The 5,344-nt window shown below is 49.7% G+C and overlaps 1 long non-coding RNA gene across 1 annotated transcript in view; it reads right to left on the bottom strand.

Moving 5' to 3' along the window:
* Nucleotides 1-1,207: 1,207 nt before the first annotated feature.
* The window catches only part of LOC121016638 (uncharacterized), a 104,113-nt gene continuing 99,976 nt past the window's right edge, over nucleotides 1,208-5,344 (bottom strand). Inside the window, exon 5 of the long non-coding RNA XR_005784392.1 lies at nucleotides 1,208-2,433. This is a non-coding gene — a long non-coding RNA (uncharacterized LOC121016638). The remainder of the gene's footprint in view (nucleotides 2,434-5,344) is intronic.

Genomic DNA, 5,344 nt, shown 5'->3' on the forward strand with positions numbered 1-5,344 from the left:
AAGATAGAAAGTCTCTCCATCACATTTTCTTCCAGGATTTTAATCACCTCCTCTAGATTGCATGAACTTCTTTCTCATCCTCCACCCTTCTCTGTCTTCAGTCTCCCTCCCTTCCTTTCTCTCTCTCTCTCCCTCTCTCTCTCTCTCTCTCTCCCTCCCTAACGGCTTCTCTCCATCCTCTGCCCCCAACTCCTCCAGGGTCCCTGGCCCCATCCCAGCTTCCGTTTTCTATGACTCTGGGGTATGAGGGGAGCTTGAACACGCAGGGCCCCACAGCACACAGTGAACCCCTCCTATTGGACAGATTATCAAAAGGCACTTTTCCTCTGGGCGGCCAGGGCCTGCCACGCTCCCACGTGGCCAGCAGAGTGAGGGCCGAGAATCAAGCCCTGTGGCCTCCCCAGCCAGGTCTCTGTGCACAACCTCAGTTGCTACTCCCCCATTCTCCCTCTAGGGATGTAGTCTCTTGCTGAATTTTTTTTTCTTTTTTTTTTTAACATTTATTTATTTTTATTTATTTATTTATTTATTTATTTATTTATTTTCAACGTTTATTTATTTTTGGGACAGAGAGAGACAGAGCATGAACGGGGGAGGGGCAGAGAGAGAGGGAGACACAGAATCGGAAGCAAGCTCCAGGCTCTGAGCCATCAGCCCAGAGCCTGACGCGGGCTCGAACTCACGGACCGCGAGATCGTGACCTGAGCTGAAGTCAGACGCTCAACCAACTGAGCCACCCAGGCGCCCCATCTCTTGCTGAATTTAAATGCAAGAGCCTCTCCCCAAATTCCAGCTTCATTTCCTAATGAAAAACTCCATCCTATTCAATCAACTGCCCCCTGTCACAGGCCGGTTTCCTCAGTGTCTTATTTCACTCAGGTCTGGTTCCTTTAGCCTCAGGGCCCTTCCTGCAGCTCCAAACCCCTTAGGCCTGATGCCTCACTCTGATAATAGTGTAGGGGGTGGGGGGGGGAGGGGTGGCAGGGGGCTGCTGCAGAGGTTTGGGGACTGAGAAGTGGTGCTGCAGAGGAGGGAGGGGCTTGGCTCTGCCAGGGCCCCTGCCTCTCCATGCAGCCCCATCTCTGGCCCCAGGCCCTGTCAAGAGGAGCAGAAACCAGCAGAGCAAGCTCATTACTACCCCCCCCCTTCCCGCCCTGCGCAAACTCTCCCTTCCCTCACATCACATTGTTTCAGCCAAGAACAAATCTCCGGTGGGAATTCCCTTTTCTCTTACTTTCAAAATATACAGTAATTAACAAACTAATGCTACTAACTGCGACAACTAGGAAATCACAATAAAATCACTGCAGAGTCCACAAGCAGTTGGTCTGGTGGTAGGTCTCAGCTCAGTCTGGAAGGGAGGAGCCCAGTCTGGCCCAGGTGTCATCATCTCAGCCACAGTGGAGCCCCTTCAGGCTGGGAATCTGTAGGGGCTCTGAGTCCTCAGCAGGTCAAGCCAGGGCTCCGGCACAGCCGCTGCATTTCCTGTGCAGGAAGAGTCAGGATCCCGGCCATTCTTCCAGGCCCGGAGGTTTGCTCTTTTGTGGAATCCTTAAATAATAGAGTTGTGGCCTGACGCTGACCTGGGCATGTCTGTGAGGACGTGGCCCCTGCTCCAGAACAGGCCCAGTGACTTCCCTTCAAGGTCAGGATAGGTTCTGAAAGGCCTCCAGAGGACAAGGTTTGAAAGAGAACCCCGGGGAGGATCTGCCAGACTACTGTGGCCTCCTTCTCTGGCCCTGCAGAAGCATCTTCGGGGTTGCCCTGTCCATCCTTCTGCATTGCTTCCTGCAGTCAGGCTTAGCCTCTCCACGGGGGAGATTTTGCTCAGGCATAGCCAAAGACCCCAGGAGGGAGTGCCCTTGTTGTTGCCTGACTGGCTGGAAGTCTGTTTACAGTCTGACCTGAGTCCTTCATACTGCAGTACTGTGTCATTTCTTCCAGTGGGTTCTCAGTAAGCGTGGTCCATGAATTCCAGGGGCCCTTCCCAGCAAGGCTCCCTAAGTTGGGCCCTTTTGCTTCCTATCCTGGGTTTCACAATCTCCGTACCCAATCTCTGTTATCCTCTGAATCTCCTTCCTCCATCAGGTAGCCATGGTGACCGGGTAGGGCAACCTGTTCTCACCCTCCCTCCCCATATTTTGTCTTCCCTTGCATACTGACAACATCTGCTTGGGACTTTTAGAAATTCTGTTCAGTAACAGAGGTGGTATTATTAGCTCCATTTTACAGATGAGGAAACCACGGCTCAGAGAGGTTAAGTGACTTGTTTGAGATCACACAGCAGTGGGGATGCAGCATCAGGACTTGAAGAGCACGTTATGTCCTCCCACATGACTCTATCTTCCTTGACTCCTCTTGCTTCTCAGGGGAATGAATAGTCTAGGTGAGAGGACATCAAAGCAACTTTCCTTTCTCTCTGACCAGGCTGAGCTTGGGGAGGTGGACAAAAAAGTTAATAGATAGCTCATTTCATTTCTCCCCTTTCAGTAGCATTATGAATTAGGTGCTATGATCTCACAGATTTCACAGATGGGAAAGCTGAGGCTTGGAGAAGTGGAGGGCTCTGCCTGAGGTCACAGGGCTGGTGATAATAAAGCCAGTACTTAAAGGCCATCCTGTCTGACTCCAGAGCCCATCCCTGCCTTCAGCCACTTGCCTCAACAGTGAAACAGACCAACTTGAAGTCAGCGACAGTGAGTCCAGCCAGGGTGAGTGGTGAGTCGAGAACCTCATTAGGAGTGAAGCTGCCACACATGTCAAAAACCCCAGCTGCCCAGCCGGCCCCACTCGGGCTTCCAGCGCACAGTGTAAACATCCTTACTAATTCACCAAACTCAATCACGTTACTGTGATGGATTTTCCCATCATTACTCCTGAGTGAGTGACAACCTGCTCAGACATTTGCCTTCCCCGCTGCCTGTGGAGGGTTTCAGAAATCAGAATGCTTTGCTCCCTAAGTTGATTTCAACTTGTCCTAAAGTCATTTTAATTGGTGAAGCATCAGAGGCAATTTGGGTAACTTTCTGAGAGCCCCTTTCCACCAGCACCGAGCTGGGGGAAGGGGGGGTCTCAAATGCCACCCTGGCCTGCGGTGGCACTTTCCTCTCCTCTGATTGGTCAGGAGACTGCACTCCACGCTTTATTTTCATGTTTCTTGCTGAGGTTCCTACCGCTGGTTCCTGAGGATAACAAGATTCATTTTCTCAATGGCTCTGACAGATAGGATTGTTATTGTTATTACACTCATATACCACCTTTCCTCCGAGGAGCTTAAGGCGCTTTACAAATTTGAAAATTATCTAATAATCTTCCAGCAACTCTGAGAGAGGGGGAGAAGCTGTAGCTAGAGGCACCGCAGTGCAGCCGGAGAACCCCCACACCCCTCGCTCCGAAGACTGGGTGGGGGACGGGCAGGTGGCTACTGTTGGGCTGGAGGCCTCTGAAGGTCTTGTTCCCCCTTCTGAATAAGGAAGAGGAAGATGTCTGGGTGGGAAGAGGGAGAGAGGAAGGAGGAGAGGGAGGGAGGGAGGGAGACAGGCCCAGCTCCAAAGGACAAAATCCAATGGGAGGGAGCCCAGGCAAGGAGAATTTTCTTTAAAGACACAAGAAATGAGAGGAAGCAGGAGGCTCCCAGGGGCTTGCGGGTAAGAGAGCTGAAATTCAAAATGGAAATCTACTAAAGCAGCAACTAGGCCGGTTGCAAAGGACCCAGCTCAGGCATGAGAACATGGGCAGAAATATCAAGAGGACCCGAATTGCAAATTTAGGTGGCTGCCTTTAGGTGGGTGTGGGAAGCCTCTGTGGACCTTTTTTTTTTTTTTTTTTACCTGCAAGCTGAGAGGTGTAGCATTAGGTCTCTCCCAGCCTGACATCCTATGATTCTGTCTTTCTTTAAATTTCCTCTTGCCAGAGGTGGCCACAGTAATTGCAGCACCTTTACTAAGTGTGAAAGGAAAGCTACTATCAAAATGATGGAGGGCTCAACTGTATTACCATTATTTTCTTGAGAAGAAGGCATGCAGACCCCACCCTGTTTGAGGCTGTCCTTTGGGATTAGGGATTTGTGATGGTTCTGGGCTGTAGCCTTTTGGAGACCAAGTATAGTGCTGCGCTTAAGAGCTGAGCTCTGAGATCAGACAGTGCAGTGACCTTGGGCATATGATATAAGCACTCTGAGCTTAGTTCCTTGTCTGTTCAAGGATAATGGTAGGGCCTGTCTTCTATGGATGCTTGAGGATGACTTGAGAGGATGTATGTAACATGCGTGGGATGCTCAGCCATGAAGATGGTGAAGAAGAGGAGGAGGGGGCGATGATGCTAATGATACGGTATGATGTGGTGATTTATAGTAACACATTTGCTCTTCGTCCATTTCTGGCACAGAGCTCCTAAAACCCTTAGAACTGCTTTTTTTTTTTTTTTTTTTTAAGATTTTTTTAATTTTTAAGTAATCTCTACACCCAACCTGAGACTCAAACTCACAACCCTAAGATCAAGAATCACATGTTCTACTGACTGAGCCAGCCAGGAGCCCCTAACCCTTGGAATGTCCTAAGTGGTGAATGCCACAAAGGTGTTGTTTCTTATGTTAATGAAGTGACTTTTGGGAAGTCTGGTCGGTCACCTAAACTCGGGGGTTGGTTGCCAGGGGAACCAATCCAGTGATAGGAGGATCGGAATTTTCGGTCTTCCCCCACCCCCAACCACCCACAGCTCTGGGGAGCAGGGAGGGACTGAAGAATGATTTCATGTGATAAAGCCTCCGCAAAACACAAAAGGACAGGGTTCAGAGAACTTCCTAGTCGGTGTACACAGTGGAGGTGCTAGAAGAGTGGCCTGGAAGCTTCCCCCTCCCCCTAACCCGCAGCCTTGCCTGGAGCCTCTCCTCCGTCTGTCTGTTTCTGAGTTACTGGTGACCCTCCAACAACACGGTTTTGAACTGTGGGGGTCCACTTCTACGTGTATTTTTTTTTTTTTGATAAATACAGTATAGTACTGTAAATGTATTTTCCTTATGATTTTCTTAACGTTTTCTTTTCTCTAGCTTACTTTATTATAAGAATACAGTATGTAATACTACATAATATATAAAACATGCAATATATGTGTTAATTGTTTATGCTATCAGCAGAGCTTCTGATTAACAGTAAGCTATTAGTTAAGTTTCAGGGGAGTCAGGGGTGCCTGGGTGGCTTAGTTGGTTAAGCATCTGACTTCAGCTCAGGTCTCCATCTCACCATCACATCGCATATCACATCACACATCGGGGCTCTCTGCGTGTCAGCTCGCAGCCTGCTTCAGATCCTCTGTGGGGGGGGGGGGGGGGGGGGGGGGGGGGGGG

Source organism: Herpailurus yagouaroundi, unplaced genomic scaffold, assembly GCF_014898765.1.
Source record: "Herpailurus yagouaroundi ecotype Mexico unplaced genomic scaffold, PumYag 29, whole genome shotgun sequence".
In the NCBI taxonomy this organism is placed as follows: domain Eukaryota; kingdom Metazoa; phylum Chordata; class Mammalia; order Carnivora; family Felidae; genus Herpailurus; species Herpailurus yagouaroundi.